The sequence below is a fragment of the Scyliorhinus torazame genome, chromosome 5, assembly GCF_047496885.1.
Source record: "Scyliorhinus torazame isolate Kashiwa2021f chromosome 5, sScyTor2.1, whole genome shotgun sequence".
Classification (NCBI taxonomy): Eukaryota; Metazoa; Chordata; class Chondrichthyes; order Carcharhiniformes; family Scyliorhinidae; genus Scyliorhinus; species Scyliorhinus torazame.
In genome coordinates this window covers 77,714,775-77,733,906 of record NC_092711.1, presented here as the reverse complement: position 1 = coordinate 77,733,906, position 19,132 = coordinate 77,714,775, and the positions used below count along the sequence as shown (strand labels likewise).

The 19,132-nt window shown below is 50.5% G+C and overlaps 1 protein-coding gene across 3 annotated transcripts in view; it reads left to right on the top strand.

Annotated features, from left to right (window-relative positions):
• The window catches only part of LOC140421423 (uncharacterized), a 307,993-nt gene that overhangs the window by 287,642 nt on the left and 1,219 nt on the right, over positions 1-19,132 (top strand). The gene's annotated exons all lie outside the window — the stretch shown is intronic.

The window sequence follows — 19,132 nt, the reverse complement described above, 5'->3', positions numbered from 1 at the left end:
TTTAACAGAAAGTGAGTCCCTCTAAGGTAATTGGCAATGGAGCCAGAGGGGTAGAGGAGATTTGATTTTTCTTTTGATACAGTGTTTGAAAATGGCGTTCAGGGAATCAATCGTGATTGACTAATTTATCAAGATGCTTGAGGAAGTAACACGGGATGTCAATCAAGGGGTACCTGTAGATGTGCTTTATCTGGATTTCCAGAAGGGAATTCCAAAGGTGCCACATCAAAGGTTAATACACAAAATATGAGCTCATGGTGTGGGATCAACATATCAGCATGGATAGAGGATTGGTTAGTGAACAGGAAGCAGCCAGTCGGTATAAATGGGTCATTTCTGGGTGGGTAAGATGTGACAAGTGGAATGTCACCACGATCAGTGCTCGGAACCATTTACAATCTATATGAATGTGTTGGATGATGGGATTGAATGTCTGGTGGCTAAATTTTCTGATGACTCAAAGACAGGTCGGACAGTAATTTGTGACGTGGAATTAAGGACTCTGCAAAGGACTACAAATAGGTTAAGTGAGTGGGCAAAAAACCTGACAGATGGAGCATAACTTGGGAAAATGTGAATTGTCTGCTTTGTCAGGAAGTATGAAATAAAACAATATTTATTTATTTATTTATTTTTTAACAATACAGCGCAGTACAGGCCCTTCGGCCCACGATGTTGCACCGAAACAAAAGCCATCTAACCTACACTATGCCATTATCATCCATATGTTTATCCAATAAACTTTTAAATGCCCTCAATGTTGGCGAGTTCACTACTGTAGCAGGTAGGGCATTCCACGGCCTCACTACTCTTTGCGTAAAGAACCTACCTCTGACCTCTGTCCTATATCTATTACCCCTCAGTTTAAAGCTATGTCCCCTCGTGCCAGCCATATCCATCCGCGGGAGAAGGTTCTCACTGTCCACCCTATCCAACCCCCTGATCATTTTGTATGCCTCTATTAAGTCTCCTCTTAACCTTCTTCTCTCCAACGAAAACAACCTCAAGTCCATCAGCCTTTCCTCATCAGATTTCCCCTCCATACCAGGCAACATCCTGGTAAATCTCCTCTGCACCCTCTCCAAAGCCTCCACGTCCTTCCTATAATGCGGTGACCAGAACTGTACGCAATACTCCAAATGCGGCCGTACCAGACAGGTATCGACATTTAAATGGAGAGAGATTGCAGAACTTGAGTTCTGGGTTATGAAGTAAAAAAAAACCTCACCACTATTAGAATTCCCCCTGGACCAAAAAGGGTCAATCAGGCATTCTAAATGGTGAACAGGGATTCTCACTCCGACTCCTATGCAGACTTAGGTGGGTGTTATTCGGGTCAAACTAGTGTTTCAACTTATCCCCTGGTATAACCCATATCTTCATAGAAGATTTGATCTACTTCCCACTTAGTAGCTTCGATCCTGGGTCCCGCGTTGCTAAGTAAGTAAAGTAGACTTTGTAATAACCACTGTGGACTTCCGGTTGCGGCGATGCGGAGCTAAGCCGCACGTTTCGGCAGCTCCCACGACAATGGACTTTCGGGCTCTCCAGAGGAGCCCCAACGGAGCTTTCTTTTGAATCAATCCCGTGTGGGAAGGTGCAGTAAGGGCCCCCTTACAATATATGGCAGAGATCAGCGGTGGACGACGAGAAAAGAGGCCCTGGAGCAGAGACCAAAACGAGGGGAAAAAAGCAAGATGGTGGAGAGCGAGCAGTGTGGGGACCAGACCAGCAGGAGTTCCTCAAGCGATGTGTGGAGGAGCTGAAAAAGGAGGCGCTGGCGCCAATGCTGTTGGCGATCGAGGGGCTGAGGGAGACCCAGAAGACCCAGGCGGTAGAGCTTCGTGAGGTGAATGATGAAGTGAATACCAACGAGGACGAGATCCTGGGCCTGGCGGTAAAAATGGAGGTGCACGAGGCGGTGCACAGGAGGTGGGCCGAGAGAATTGAGGTCCTGGAGAACAGGTCGAGGAGGAAGAACCTCCGGATTCTGGGTCTTCCCGAAGGAGTGGAGGGAGCTGATGCCGGGGCATACGTGAGTATGATGCTCCATTCGCTGATGGGGGCGGAGGCCTCTCCGAGCCTCCTGGAGCTGGAAGGGGCCCACCGGGTCCTGGTGAGGAGACCCAAGGCTGCTAAGCCGCCAAGGGCGATAGTGGCAAGGTTCCATCGCTTCGCGGACAAAGAAAGTGTGCTGAGATGGGCCAAGAAGGGGCGGAGCAGTAGATGGGAGAACCCGGTGATCCGAGTTTACCAGGATTGGAGCGCGGAGGTGGCAAGGAGGAGAGCTGGCTTCAACCAGGCCATGGCGGTGCTGCATAAAAAAAGAGTCAGGTTCGGCCTGCGCGACTGTGGGTCACTTATCAGGACCGACACCATTATTTTGAAATGCCAGAAGAGCCTTGGACCTTTATTCAGACGGAAAAACTGGACTCGAACTGAGGGGATGTGGTTGCGGGGGGAGATGTCGGTTGTATATGGGGTTGTAAATATGCGCAAAGAATACTTCATGGGTGGGATGATGGATGGGGATGTGGCTGGAGTTCTGGTTAAAATTCCTTTTTTCTTTTCTGTAGACGAGATGATGATGATGGGGAATGTGGGCGTCAGTGCTGGAGGGAGGTGAGACTCGGGGATGAGGGAACTGGGATAAGGGCCGCAACAGGAGCGGAGCCACAGGGGGCAGGGATGATTCAGGAAAGCGCAGGCTTTTTTCCGCGCCAAAAGCGGGGGGGGGGGGGATGGAGGAAGGTAAGGAGGAGGAGAGACTCGCACACAGGGGAGATCAACGGGAAGGCGGGGGAAGCCGGGGTCAGCAGAAGTCAGCTGACTCACGGAAGTAATATGGGGGGAGCAAAAGAGCTAGATGTAGATCTAGTGGGGGGGGGGGGGAGTGTTTTCTTTAGGGTTGCTGCTGCACTGTCCGAGGGGGAACTGAAAATGGAAGAGGTGGTCGGGACGGGGGTTCCCCGCCTGGGAGACTGGAGGGTGCGGGAGGCGCGAGCACGGGACTGGCCTAAGATAGGTGATGGCTAGTGGGGGGGGGGTTAACCCCCCAATCCGGCTGATCACGTGGAATGTGAGAGGCCTAAATGGGCCGGTTAAGTGGGCCCGAGTGTTCGCGCACCTAAAGGGACTGAAGGCAGACGTGGTCATGCTTCAGGAGACACATCTGAAGGTGGCAGATCAGGTCAGGTTAAGGAAGAGATGGGTAGGACAGGTGTTCCATTCGGGGCTGGATGAGAAAAATAGAGGGGTGGCAATACTGGTTGGAAAGCGGGTGTCGGTTGAGGCCAAGAACATAGTAGCGGACAAGGGAGGCCGATACGTGATGGTGAGTGGTAGGTTGCAGGGGACGGAGGTGGTACTGGTGAATGTATATGCCCCGAACTGGGACGATGCTGGATTCATGAAACGGATGTTGGGGCGTATTCCAGACCTGGAGGTAGGGAGCTTGATAATGGGGTGGGGGGGGGGGGGGATTTTAATACGGTGCTGGAGCCAGCATTACATCGCTCTAGATCTAGGATGGGGTGCTTAGGGGGTTCATGGACCAGAAGGGGGGAGTAGATCCGTGGAGATTTGCCAGGCCTTTGGCCAGAGAATTTTCTTTTTTCTCCCACGTCCATAAGGCCTACTCCCGGATAGATTTTTTTGTTCTGGGCAGGGCATTGATCCCGAAAGTGGAGGGAACGGAGTATTCGGCCAGAGCCATTTCAGACCATGCTCCGCATTGGGTGGAGCTAGAGCTGGGGGAGGAGAGGGACCAACGCCCGCTGTGGAGGTTGGATGTGGGACTGCTGGCAGACGAGGGAGGGTGCGGGGGTGTATCGAAAGGTATCTGGAGGCCAACGACAATGGGGAGGTGTAGGTGGGAGTAGTATGGGAGGCGCTGAAGGCGGTGGTCAGGGGAGAGTTCATCTCCATCAGGGCTCACAGGGTGAAGAGAGAGGGCAGGGAAAGGGAGAGGTTAGTGGGGGAGATTTTAAGGGTGGACAGGAGCTATGCAGAGGCTCCAGATGAGGGACTGCTCAGGGAGAGACGAAGTCTCCAAACAGAGTTTGACCTGTTGACCACAGGGAAGGCAGAGGCAGAGTGGAGGAAGGCACAGGGGGCGATATATGAATATGGGGAGAAGGCGAGTCGGATGCTGGCACATCAGCTCCGTAAGAGGATGGCAGCGAGGGAAATAGGTGGAATCAAAGATGGCAGGGGAACTACGGTGCGGAGAGCGGGGAAAGTGACTGAGGCGTTTAAGGCCTTTTACGAGGAGCTGTATAGGTCCCAGCCCCAGGGGGAAAAGAGGGGATGCGGCGATTCTTGGACCAATTGAGGTTCCCAAGGGTAGAGGAGCAGGAGGTGGCTGGTTTGGGGGCGCCAATTGGGGTGGAGGAGCTGGTTAAAGGACTGGGGAGCATGCAGGCAGGGAAGGCCCTGGGGCCGGATGGGTTCCCGGTGGAGTTTTATAGGAAGTATGTAGACCTGTTAGCCCTGTTGCTGGTAAGGACCTTCAATGAAGCCAGGGAGGGGGGGACCCTGCCCCCGACAATGTCGGAGGCGACGATTTCTTTGATTTTGAAGCGGGATAAGGACCCACTGCAATGTGGGTTGTATAGACCGATCTCGCTCCTTAACGTACATGCTAAGTTGCTGGCAAAAAGGTTGGCCTTGAGGACTGTGTCCCAGGGGTGATTCACGAGGACCAGACAGGATTCGTAAAGGGTAGACAGTTAAACACTAATGTGCGAAGGCTCCTAAATGTGATAATGATGCCATCGGTGGAGGGAGAAGCGGAGATAGTGACAGCCATGGACGTGGAGAAGGCCTTTGATCGGGTAGAGTGGGAGTATCTCTGGGAAGTGTTGAGGAGGTTTGGGTTCGGGGGAGGGTTTATTAGTTGGGTTAAGCTCCTGTATAAAGCCGCGGTGATGAGTGTGGTCACGAACCGGCGGAGGTCGGAGTATTTCCGGCTGTATCGACGGACGAGGCAGGGGTGCCCCCTGTCCCCTCTGCTGTTCACATTAGCAATTGAACCTTTGGCCATGGCGTCAAGGGAGTCGGGAAAATGGAAGGGGGTGGTTCGAGGGGGAGAGGAACATCGAGTGTCGCTGTATGCAGACGACCTGTTGCTGTATGTGACGGATCCAGTGGAGGGGATGGTTGAGGTAATGCAGATCCTACGGGAGTTTCGAGACTTTTCGGGCTATAAGCTCAATGTGGGAAAGAGTGAGCTCTTTGTGATCCATCCAGCGAACCAGGGAAGAGGGATAGACGACCTACCGTTGAGGAGGACGGAAAGGAGCTTTCGATACTTGGGGATTCAGGTAGCTAGGAGCTGGAGGGCACTGCACAAACTTAATTTGACGCGGTTGGTGGAACAGATGGAGGAGGATTTTAAAAGGTGGGACATGTAGCCACTCTCGCTGGTGGGTAGGGTACAGTCGGTTAAAATGGTGGTCCTCCCGAGGTTTCTTTTTGTATTCCAATGCCTCCCAATTGTGATTACCAAGGCCTTTTTTAAGAGGGTAAGCAGGAGCATTACGGGATTTGTGTGGGCGAGCAAGACCCCGAAGGTAAGGAGGGGGTTCTTGGAGCATAGCAGAGATAGAGGAGGGTTGGCGTTGCTCAACTTGGGTGGTTATTATTGGGCAGCCAACGTGGCAATGATCCGTAAGTGGGTGATGGAGGGAGAGGGGGCGGCGTGGAAGAGGTTGGAGATGGCGTCCTGCAAAGGAATGAGCCTGGGGGCGCTGGTGATGGCACCGCTGCTGATCTCGCCGACAAGGTACACCACGAGCCCGGTGGTGGCGGCAACGCTAAAGATCTGGGGGCAGTGGAGACGACACAGGGGTGCGACGGGAGCCTCGGTGTGGTCCCCGATCAGAGACAACCATCGGTTTGTCCCAGGAAGGATGGACGGGGGGTTTCAGAGCTGGCATCGGGCAGGGATTAGAAGAATGGGGGACCTGTTCATTGACGGGACATTTGCGAGCTTAGGGGCGCTGGAGGAGAAGTTTGGGTTACCCCCCGGGAAACGCTTTCAGGTAAATGCAAGTGAGGGCGTTTGTGAGGCGGCAGGTGAGGGAATTTCCCCTACTCCCAGCACAGGGGATTCAAGATAGGGTGATTTCGGGAGTATGGGTCGCAGAGGGCAAGGTGTCGGCGATATACCAGGAGATGAAAGAAGTGGGGGAGGCTTTGGTAGAGGAGCTGAAGGGTAAATGGGAGGAGGAGTTGGGGAGGGGCTATGGGCTGATGCCCTAAGTAGGGTTAATTCCTCTTCCTCGTGTGCCAGGCTTAGCCTGATACAATTTAAGGTAGTTCACAGAGCGCATATGACGGTGGCGAGGCTGAGTAGGTTCTTAGAGGTGGAGGACAGATGCCGGAGGTGCTCAGGAAGTCCGGTGAACCATGTCCATATGTTTTGGCCATGCCCGGCACTGGAGGGGTTCTGGAGGGGAGTTGCGGGAACAGTATCTCAGGTGGTGAAAGTTCGGGTCAAGCCAAGCTGGGGGCTAGCACTATTTGGAGTAGTGGACGAGTCAGGAGTGCAGGAGGCGAAAGAGGCCGGCATTCTGGCCTTTGCATCCCTAGTAGCCCGGCGAAGGATCTTGCGATTGTGGAAGGAGGCGAAGCCCTCCAGCGTAGAGGCCTGGATAAATGATATGGCTGGGTTTATCAAGTTGGAAAGGATAAAGTTTGCCTTGAGAGGGTCTGCGCAGGGTTTCTACAGGCGGTGGCAACCGTTCCTAGACCATCTTGCGGATCTCTTTCTTTTCTTTGTTACGGGGGGGCGGGGGGTGGGTTTGTTTGTAAGGTGGAAAATATTGTTGAAAAATTCTTAATAAAAATATATATATATTTTTTTTAAGTAATAACCACTGTTTCAGGTTACAACTTTTGAGTTAGTTTATTATTATTTTTTCTTTTAAAAGATAAAATCACTTTTTACAGAAAGGTAAAAAAGATCTTTTCTTTGGATCCTCCGGGTCAGTTGTTAGACCTTCAGGTCTGCCTTGGCAATCTTTCTTCTTTAACTTTTGGTTTTCTCCTGATGGATTTGCTGTGCTGCTCGGTTTCTGTGTTCTATCCGTTCCATGTACCGAGGGCAGCTGTGAGAGCTGACTCTGCTGGCTGCTGAATTATTAGGGTTTATGTAGCCCTTTGCGCAGCCTTAGTTTCTATATGACCTTTATTGAAATGTAACTGTCCCTTGCCGACTGTAGCTAATGCGAGCTCCCAGTCTTTGAACCATCTTATTCTGCTTGACAGGTAATGCATTTGTTTTTTGTTTAAAAAAAAATATTTTATTCAGGTATTTGAAAATTGTTATAACAGGAACATAAACAATGACATTAACATGGTAAAATAAACAATTCCCCCCCCCCCCCGCCCCCAGCCCAATCTTCACACACCTCAACCATACAACAACAATCCGTCAACCCCCACCCCCTTGGAATACTGCATCTGCTGACATTTTAATTTTCCCCGAGAAAGTCGCTGAACGGCTGCCACTTCCGGGAGAACCCTAACATTGACCTTCTTAAGGAAAACTTTATTTTCTCGAGACTGAGAAACCCGTCCATGTCACTAACCCAGGTCTCTACACGCGGGAGCTTCGAGTCCCTCCACATTAACAAGATCCGTCTCTGGGCTACCAGGGAAGCAAAGGCCAAGACGTTGGCCTCTTTTGCCCCCTGAACCCCCGGATCTTCCGACACTCCACAGATCGCTATCTCCAGAATGGGCACCACCCGTGTTTTTCGCACCGTGGACATTGCCTTCGCAAAATCCTGCCAAAACCCTCTAAGCTTCGGGCATGCCCAAAACATGTGGACATGATTTGCTGGGCTTCCCGCGCACCTCGCACACCTATCCGCTACCTCGAAAAACTTACTCATCATAACCGCTGTCATGGGTGCGCGGTGGACTACCTTAAATTGTATCAGGCTAAGCCTGGCGCATGATGAGGAGGTATTAACCCTGCTTAGGGCATCCGCCCATAGCCCCGCCTCCATCTCTCCTCCTAGCTCGCCCTTCCACTTTCCCTTAAGCTCCTCCACCGGAGTTTCCTCTGCCTCCAAAAGCTCCTGGTAAATATCCGATACCTTCCCCTCTCCCACCCAGGTACTGGAAACTACTCTGTCCTGTATCCCCTGTGGCGATAACAGCGGAAAGGCCAGCACCTGTTTTCTCAGGAAGTCTCACACCTGCAAATACCTAAAACCATTCCCTGCTGGAAATTTAAATGTATCCTCCAAAGCTTTCAAGCTGGGAAAGCTCCCGTCTATAAATAGATCCCCCATCCTTCCAATTGCTGCCCTCTGCCAACTCCGGAACCCGCCATCAAGCCTAACCGGTACAAACCTGTGGTTATTACAAATCGGGGTCCAAATCGATGCTCCCTCCACTCTCTTATATCTCCTCCATTGCCCCCAGATCCTCAGAGCTGCCACTACCACCGGACTTGTGGAGTATCGGGCCGGCGGGAATGGCAGAGGTACCGTTACCAATGCTCCCAAACTGGTGGCTTTGCATGACGCCGCTTCCATCCGCACTCATGCCGACCCCTCCCCCACTACCCACTTCCTAATCATGGCAATATTAGCCACCCAGTAGTAATTGCAGAAGTTCGGCAGCGCCAACCCACCCTCCCCCCGACTGTGTTCCAGCAACACTTTATTCACTCGCGGGGTTTTACTCGCCCACACAAAGCCCTAAATAATCTTATTCACCCGCTTGAAAAAGGCCTTAGGGATGAAGGTGGGGAGGCACTGAAAGACAAACAGAAATCTGGGGAGGACCGTCAGTTTCATGGTCTGTACCCACCCCGCCAGGGATAGCGGGAGCATGTCCCATCTCTTAAAGTCCCCTTCCATTTGTTCTACCAACCGGGATAGGTTTAATTTGTGCAGTGTCTCCCATTTCCGGGCCACCTGGATTCCCAGATATCGAAAGCTCTTCCCTACCATTCTAAGCGGCAGCTCTCCCAGTCTCTTCTGTCCTCTTGCCTGGATCGCAAACAACTTGCTTTTCCCCATGTTCAATTTATACCCAAAAAAATTGCTAAATTCCCCTAAGATTTGCATTACTTTCCCCATCCCCTCCAACGGGTCCGAAATTTACAAGAGCAGGTCATCTGCATAGAGCAAGACCCGGTGCCCCCCCCCCCCCCCCCGCCCTCCCGCCCTCCCGAACCAACCCTTTGCAGTTCCTCGAGGCTCTTAACGCCATGGCCAATGGCTCTATGGCCAGAGCAAACAGTAACAAGGAGAGGGGGCACCCTTGCCTCGTCCCTTGGTGTAGTTCAAAATACCGCGACCTCAGCCGGTTCGTACGCACTCTCGCTACTGGTGCCTCATAGAGCAACCGCACCCAGTTAATAAAGCCCTCACCGAACCCAAACCTTCCCAGCGCCTCCCACAGGTAATTCCACTCCACCCGAGCAAAAGCCTTCTCCGCATTCATCGCTACCTCCACCTCCGCCTCCTCTCCTTCTGAGGGCATCATAACATTTAGAAGCCTGCGAACATTGGCTTTGGGTTGCCTGCCCTTAACGTATCTGGTTTTCCCCTATCACCCCCGAGACACAGTCCCCTATCCTTGTGGCCAGTATGTTAGCCAGCAGTTTGGCATCCACATTCAGTAGAGAAATCGGCCTGTATGGGCAGCACGGTAGCATTGTGGATAGCACAATTGCTTCACAGCTCCAGGGTCCTAGGTTCGATTCCGGCTTGGGTCGCTGTCTGTGCGGAATCTGCACGTCCTCCCCATGTGTGCGTGGGTTTCCTCCGGGTGCTCCAGTTTCCTCCCACAGTCCAAAGATGTGCAGGTTAGGTGGATTAGCCATGATAAATTGCCCTCAGTGTCCAAAATTGCCCTGAGTGTTGGGTGGGGTTACTGGGTTATGGGGATAGGGTGGAAGTGTTGACCTTGGGTAGGATGCTCTTTCAAAGAGCCGGTGCAGACTCGATGGGCTGAATGGCCTCCTTCTGCACTGTAAATTCTATGAAATTCTAAGACCCGCATTGGTCTGGATCTTTCTCCTGTTTCAGGATCAATGAAATTAGAACATAGAACATAGAACAATACAGCGCAGTACAGGCCCTTCGGCCCACGATGTTGCACCGAAACAAAAGCCATCTAACCTACACTATACCATTATCATCCATATGTTTATCCAATAAACTTTTAAATGCCCTCAATGTTGGCGAGTTCACTACTGTAGCAGGTAGGGCATTCCACGGCCTCACTACTCTTTGCGTAAAGAACCTACCCCTGACCTCTGTCCTATATCTATTACCCCTCAGTTTAAGGCTATGTCCCCTCGTGCTAGCCATTTCCATCCGCGGGAGAAGGCTCTCACTGTCCACCCTATCTATCCCTCTGATCATTTTGTATGCCTCTATTAAGTCTCCTCTTAACCTTCTTCTCTCTAACGAAAACAACCTCAAGTCCATCAGCCTTTCCTCATAAGATTTTCCCTCCATACCAGGCAACATCCTGGTAAATCTCCTCTGCACCCGTTCCAAAGCCTCCACGTCCTTCCTATAATGCGGTGACCAGAACTGTACGCAATACTCCAAATGCGGCTGTACCAGAGTTCTGGACAGCTGCAACATGACCTCCTGACTCCGGAACTCAATCCCTCTACCAATAAAGGCCAACACTCCATAGGCCTTCTTCACCACCCTATCAACCTGGGTGGCAAATTTCAGGGATCTATGTACATGGACACCTAGATCCCTCTGCTCATCCACACTTTCAAGAACTTTTCCATTAGCCAAATATTCCACATTCCTGTTTTTCCTTCCAAAGTGAATCACCTCACACTTCTCTACATTAAACTCCATTTGCCACCTCTCAGCCCAGCACTGCAGCTTATCTATATCCCTCTGTAACCTGCTACTTCCTTCCACACTGTCGACAACACCACCGACTTTAGTATCGTCTGCAAATTTACTCACCCACCCTTCTGCGCCTTCCTCTAGGTCATTGATAAAAATGACAAACAGCAACGGCCCCAGAACAGATCCTTGTGGTACTCCACTTGTGACAGAACTCCATTCTGAACATTTCCCATCAACCACCACCCTCTGTCTTCTTTCAGCTAGCCAATTTCTGATCCACATCTCTAAATCACCCTCAATCCCCAGCCTCCGTATTTTCTGCAATAGCCTACCGTGGGGAATCTTATCAAACGCTTTGCTGAAATCCATATACACCACATCAACTGCTCTACCCTCGTCTACCTGTTCAGTCACCTTCTCAAAGAACTCGATAAGGTTTGTGAGGCATGACCTACCCTTCACAAAGCCATGCTGACTATCCCTGATCATATTATTCCTATCTAGATGATTATAAATCTTGTCTCTTATAATCCCCTCCAAGACTTTACCCACTACAGACGTGAGGCTCACCGGTCTATAGTTGCCGGGGTTGTCTCTGCTCCCCTTTTTGAACAAAGGGACCACATTTGCTATCCTCCAGTCCTCTGGCACTATTCCTGTATCCAATGATGACATAAAAATCAAAGCCAATGGTCCAGCAATCTCTTCCCTGGCCTCCCAGAGAATCCTAGGATAAATCCCATCAGGTCCCGGGGACTTATCTATTTTCAGCCTGTCCAGAATTGCCAACACCTCTTCCCTCCGTACCTCAATGCCATCTAATCTATTTACCTGGAGCTCAGCGTTCTCCTCCACAACATTATCTTTTTCCTGAGTGAATACTGACGAAAAATATTCATTTAGTATCTCGCCTATCTCTTCAGACTCTACACACAACTTCCCATCCCTGTCCTTGACTGGTCCTACTCTGTCCCTAGTCATTCGCTTATTCCTGACATACCTATAGAAAGCTTTTGGGTTTTCCTTGATCCTTCCTGCCAAATACTTCTCATGTCCCCTCCTTGCTCGTCTTAGCTCTCTCTTTAGATCCTTCCTCGCTACCTTGTAACTATCCATCGCCCCAACTGAAACTTCACACCTCATCTTCACATAGGCCTCCTTCTTCCTCTTAACAAGAGATTCCACTTCTTTGGTAAACCACAGTTCCCTCGCTCGGCACCTTCCTCCCTGCCTGACCGGTACATACTTATCAAGAACACGCAGTAGCTGACCCTTGAACAAGCTCCACTTATCCAGTGTGTCCAAAACTTGCAGCCTACTTCTCCACCTTATCCCCCCCCCCAAGTCACGTCTAATGGCATCATAATTTCCCTTCCCCCAGCTATAACTCTTGCCCTGCGGTGTATACTTATCCCTTTCCATCCTTAACGTAAACGTCACCGAATTGTGGTCACTGTCCCCAAAGTGCTCACCTACCTCCAAATCCAACACCTGGCCTGGTTCATTACCCAAAACCAAATCCAATGTGGCCTCGCCTCTTGTTGGCCTGTCAACAAACTGTGTCAGGAAACCCTCCTGCACACACTGTACAAAAAACGACCCATCTAATGTACTCGAACTATATCTTTTCCAGTCAATATTTGGAAAGTTAAAGTCTCCCATAATAACTACCCTATTACTTTCGCTCTTATCCAGGATCATCCTCGCCATCCTTTCCTCTACATCCCTAGAACTATTTGGAGGCCTATAGAAAACTCCCAACAGGGTGACCTCTCCTTTCCTGTTTCTAACCTCAGCCCATACTACCTCGGAAGATGAGTCCCCATCTAGCATCCTCTCCGCCACCGTAATACTGCTCTTGACTAGCAGCGCCACACCTCCCCCTCTTTTGCCTCCTTCTCTGAGCTTACTAAAACACCTAAACCCCGGAACCTGCAACATCCATTCCTGTCCCTGCTCTATCCATGTCTCCAAAATGGCCACAACATCGAAGTCCCAGGTACCAACCCATGCTGCCAGTTCCCCTACCTTATTTCGTATACTCCTGGCATTGAAGTAGACACACTTCAAATCACCTACCTGAACACTGGCCCCCTCCTGCGACGTCAAATCTGAGCTCCTGACCTCTATACTCTCATTCTCCCTTACCCTAAAACTACAATCCAGGTTCCCATGCCCCTGCTGCATTAGTTTAACCCCCCCCCCCCAAAGAGCACTAACAAATCTCCCCCCCAGGATATTTGTGCCCCTCAGGTTCAGATGTAGACCATCCTGTCTGTAGAGGTCCCACCTTCCCCAGAAAGAGCCCCAGTTATCCAGAAATCTGAATCCCTCCTGCCTGCACCATCCCTGTAGCCACGTGTTTAATTGCTCTCTCTCCCTATTCCTCATCTCACTATCACGTGGCACGGGCAACAACCCAGAGATAACAACTCTGTTTGTTCTAGTTCTGAGCTTCCATCCTAGCTCCCTGAAAGCCTGCCTGACATCCTTGTCCCCTTTCCTACCTATGTCATTAGTGCCAATGTGGACCACGACTTGGGGCTGCTCCCCCTCCCCCTTAAGGACCCGGAAAACACGATCCGAGACATCACGTACCCTTGCACCTGGGAGGCAACATACCAAACGTGAGTCTCTCACGCTCCCACAAAATCTCCTATCTGTGCCCCTGACTATAGAGTCCCCAATTACTAATGCTCTGCTCCTCTCCCCCCTTCCCTTCTGAGCAACAGGGTCAGACTCCGTGCCAGAGGCCCGTACCCCATGGCTTACCCCTGGTAAGTCGTCCCCCCCACAAGTATCCAAAGCGGTATACTTGTTTCTCAGGGGAACGACCGCAGGGGATCCCTGCACTGACTGTTTTTTCCCCGTCCCTCTTACAGTTACCCATCTATCTCCAATCTTTGGTGTAACTAATTCCCTGAAGCTGCTATCTATGACCCCCTCTGCCTCCCGAATGATCCGAAGTTCTTCCAACTCCAGCTCCAGTTCCCTAACTCGGTCTTGGAGGAGCTGGAGATGGCAGCACTTCCTGCAGGTAAAATCAGCAGGGACACTAACGGCATCCCTCACCTCAAACATCCTGCAGGAGGAACATTGCACTCCCTTCCCTGCCATTCCTCTAACTTTCTACCAAGATCTGGCTAACAACTAAATTAAATTTTTTTTATATATAAAAAAAAAATATTATTAATAACAATAATAAAATATGGTACTTACCTCACACCAAAGGGTTTTATTATTAGGTTAGAGGAGGAGGGCGGGTGGGAGACACTGCACGTGTAGTGTCTCGGGTTTCCTCTCCACCAGAATTTATTGGTGAGGGTCTTCCCAGAAGTCCGCGGGTCGACTTCCTGTTCCCACCTTAAACACTAGAATTTAAAAAAAAATTTATTTAAAGGAGAAACTTACCTCCCAGAAATCACTTCCGCACTGCCCCCGCTGAAATGGACTAGCCTGCTCCGCTCCTGCTGAAATCGACTTGGCCTGCAAGGTAAGCAAGTTGTTAATCTGTACTCACCTCACCACAGACAGCGACCTTTTAAATGGTCCCCTCTGCCTCGCAGCCCCCGCGCTTTTTCAAAATTCCCGCGCTGATTCTAAGGTCCCAGCTCTCACTCCCGAACTCAACAGCTGACCTGCAAGGTAAGTAAGTTAATCTGTACTCACCTCACCACAGACAGCGACCTTTTAAATGGTCCCCTCTGCCTCGCAGCCCCCGCGCTTTTTCAAAATTCCCACGCTGATTCTAAGGTCCCAGCTCTCACTCCCGAACTCAACAGCTGACCTGCAAGGTAAGTAAGTTAATCTGTACTCACCTCACCACAGACAGCGACCTTTTAAATGGTCCCCTCTGCCTCGCAGCCCCCGCGCTTTTTCAAAATTCCCGCGCTGATTCTAAGGTCCCAGCTCTCACTCCCGAACTCAACAGCTGACCTGCAAGGTAAGTAAGTTAATCTGTACTCACCTCACCACAGACAGCGACCTTTTAAATGGTCCCCTCTGCCTCGCAGCCCCCGCGCTTTTTCAAAATTCCCGCGCTGATTCTAAGGTCCCAGCTCTCACTCCCGAACTCAACAGCTGACCTGCAAGGTAAGTAAGTTAATCTGTTGCACGGTTAATTGATGCAACATTGTTGGGGGGAGGACTCCCTTCTCTCTTGCTTCGTTAAATATCCTCACCAGCAGTAGGCTCAATATCTCTGAAAACATCTCATAGAATTCCACCGGGTAGCCGTCAGGCCCTGGGGCCTTGCCCGACTGCATGCCCTCCAGCCTCTTGATTATTTCCTCAATCTCAATTGGGGCTCCCAGCCCCTCCACCAGGTCCTCCTGCACCCTCGGGACCCTCAACTGATCCAGAAATTGCCTCATCCCCTCCACCCCAACCGGAGGTTCCGACTCATATAATTTACTGTAAAAGTCCTTAAACACCTCGTTCACCCCCGCTGGGTCTAGGACAGTATTACCATGTCTACTCTTTACTTTACGTATCTCCCTAGCCGCCTCTCTTTTCCTGAGCTGGTGTGCCAACATTCTGCTTGCCTTTTGCCCGTACTCATAGATCGCCCCCCTTGCCTTCCTGAACTGTTCCACTGCTTTCCCGATGGTCAACAACCGAAACTCTACCTGCAACCTCCGCCGCTCCTTCAGTAGCCCCGCGTCCGGGGCCTCCGAGTATCTCCTGTATACCTGGAGTATCTCCTCCACTAATCTATCCCTCTCAGCCCGTTCTGCCTTTTTTCTGTGGGCCCGTATCGAGATTAATTCCCCTCTGACTACTGCCTTCAAAGCTTCCCAGACCGTCGCTGCAGAGACCTCCCCCTTATCATTTGTTTCCAGGTAGTTCTGGATGGACTTGTTAACCCGCCCACAGATCGCTTTGTCCGCTAGCAGCCCCACATCCAGTCTCCACAGTTTGCCCTCTCTCCACACTAACCCGTAGATCCACCCAGTGCGGGGCATGATCCGACACTGCAATTGCCGAATACTCAATGTCCTTCGGTATTAGCGCCCTGCTCAGAACAAAAAAGTCGATGCGAGAGTATACCTTGTGGCCATGTGAAAAAAGGAAAACTCCTTCGTCCTCGGCCGTCCAAACCTCCATGGGTCTACTCCCCCCATTTGTTCCATAAAACCCTTTAATTCCTTTGCCGCAGCCGGCCTCCTCCCTGTCCTGGATTTTGACCGGTCCAATTCCGGATCAATGACTGATCCCATGATCAGGTTATGTGACTCTAAATCTGGGATCTTACCTAACACCCGCCTCATAACTTCCACGTCGTCCCATTCGGAGCATATATGTTCACAAGTACCACTCGCACCCCCTCCAGCTTCCCACTCACCATTATGTACCTACCCCCCTTGTCTGACACGATTCTTCCTGCCTTGAATGCCACTCGTTTGCTGATCAAGATCGCTACCCCCCTGGTCATTGAGTCCAGTCCTGAGTGGAACACTTGTCATACCCACCCCTTCCTCAATCTCATCTGGTCTGTAACCTTTAAGTGTGTTCCTTGTAGCATTGCCACGTCCGCCTTCAGTTCCCTCAAATGCGCAAACACGCGAGCCCTCTTGACCGGCCCATTCAGTCCTCTCACGTTCCATGTGATCAGCCTGGACGGGGGACTTCCAGCCTCCTTTCCCCCCCCCCCTCCCCGCACCCCCTAGCCATCACCCTTTTTAGGCTAGCCTCGAGCTCGCGCTCTCCACTTCCTCAAGTCCCCACTCGGGCTGTCGCGTTCCCGACCTCCCATTTATCCCCTAGTAACAGTTCCTCCCTGTTAGTAAAGCACCTCCCCTCTAGCAACAACACTAGAAACCCAATGCTCCAAGTCAAGCTCCTGCTTAACACCTGCTCACCCCCCACTGCGTTTCTAAGAGTCAGCTGACCCATGCTGACTCGATAGCTCCCGCCCCTGGCACCTAGCAGTCTGTCTCCCTATTGTACTCTCCTCTCTCTCTCTCCCCCCCCCCTCACATGAATAAACATTTTAAAAGCATCACATTCCCCAGTAAACAAACAATAGAAAAAACAGTGAAGAAACGGTCACTGTAGAAAAATTGTCACCCAAAAAGCAGAACTAAATTCAAAGCCCATCCCCCCCTCTAACAAGGTCCCTGCAAGACAGATGACCTTTAACCATCCACACAGCCCATTATTTTACATAGAGATACTTACATTTATACAATCCAGCACCACAAATCGCTGCCACAGTTCTTCTCCAAGGCTTAAGTGTCTTTTAATTCGCCTCCAGCTTAATTTCTTTAATAAAGGTTCATATTTCGTCTGGCGTTTCAAAGTAGAAGTCCCGTTCCTTATGTGTGACCCACAGACGGGCAGGGTACAGCATCCCTAACTTCACCCCCTTCTTAAAGAGGGTCGTTTTTGCCCGATTGAACCCAGCTCGCCTCTAGCCAAATCCGCTCCCAGGTTCTGATAGATGCGCAACTCACAGTTCTCCCACTTGCTGCTCCGTTCTTTCTTGGCCCATCGCAAAACGTGTTCCTTCTCCATGAAACGGTGAAAACGTACCACCATGGCCCTCAGCGGCTCGTTCGCTCTGGGCTTCCTCGCGAGGGCTCTGTGCGCTCTGTCCTATTCCAGGGTCCGAGGGAATGACCCAGCTCCCATCAACTTCTCCAACATGTCCGTCACATCTGATCCCTCACTGCCTTCAGGAAAGCCAACAATTCTGAGATTGAGCCTCCTGGACCTATTCTCCAGGTCCTCCAGCTTCTACTGCATTCTTTTCTGGTGGTCGTTCATCATCCCCACCTTGCTTTCCAGCACGGTTATATACTCCTCGTGCTTGGACAACTTTTGTTCCACCTCCTGGATCGCTCTCCCGTGGGTTTCCTGATTCTGAACCACTTGATCAATCGAAGCCTTAATCGGGTTCAGCGTGTCCTTCTTCAGCTTGGCGAAGCAATCCTCAAAAAACTTCACCAGCTGCTCCGTCGATAACTGTGCCGTCTCCCCGCGGCCCTTGCCCTCCGCCATGCTGTCCCGTGTCACCAGCTCTTCTTGCGTCTCCCTTATAAGACTTTGTCGTCTCACGCGGCCACTTCTGGTCAATTCTCCACACACCGGAGGAGGATTTCTCCTTACTGTCTCACTTTTCACTGATTTATCCCATAAAATCAAAAGAAAAACAGGGGGAAAAGGTCCAAAAGTCTGTTACAGGCAGGAGCTATCAAATGTGCGACCTGCTCCTCCATGGCTGCCACTGGAAGTGTAATGCATTTCTTTGGCAGGTACTAAATTTGTTTGTTGCTTCGTCAGCAGCTTGTCTGATATCTGTCTCTAGTGATGTTTTTTCAGTCTCGATACTGGGTAAGAACTCGTGTTGATCGAGGCAGTTCACCTCTGCACTTTTAAGGGTCAGCTGGTGTCAGCGGCAGGTCGCCCCCTGTAACTCTAACCTTATCCGGCTTGGTTATTTGCTAAAAAGGTTTTAACGTCAAAAATGTGAAAATTATGGTATAAACGTTCCACCTTGTGTGTTTCTTTATCTGGAAAGCAGTTGTTTCATTTTTAACTAGCATCAGCAAGGTTTCATGCCTAACATTTATCCCCCAATTTAAACCTAAGATCCTGGCTGTTCCTTTTTTAACTGTTCAGTAAAATAATGCACTTCTAAGGAAGTGTGAAATACTGTTCCCTTTTATATAACTTAAGAATTTAAATTGATCGAATGTCTTTTTAACTTGAAAAACAGGATGAGTTGTCCCTAGCTGTGTTCTTTAATGCCTATGAAGCTATCTGTATTTCAAACAAGCTGCTGCTGTTATCCCTTTGTGGGACTTATCCTTTACTTTTTAAAATCTCAAGTTTTTCTGGACTCCCATGGTTCAAATGACACATTTTCCCATTTTAATTTACAGGGTACTTTTTAAAGGATGTGACACAACCCGCCTCTCCCACCCTCCCAGGCAGTGCATTCCAGACCGTCACCACCCTCTGGGCAAAAAAGCTTTTCCTCAAATCCACCCTAAACCTCCTGCCCCTCGCTTTGAACTTGTGACCTCTCATAACTGACCCTTCAACTAAGGAGAACAGCTATTCCCTATCCACTCTGTCCATGCCCCACATAATCTTGTGCACGCGATCAAGTTGCCTCTCAGTCTTCTCTGCTCCAGCGAAAACACCCCAAGCCTATCCAACCTCTCTTCCTAACTTAAATGTTCCATCCCAGGCAACATCTTGTGAATCACCTCTGCACCCTCTCCAGTGCAATCACATCCTTCCTATAATGTGGCGACCACAATTGCTCACAGTAC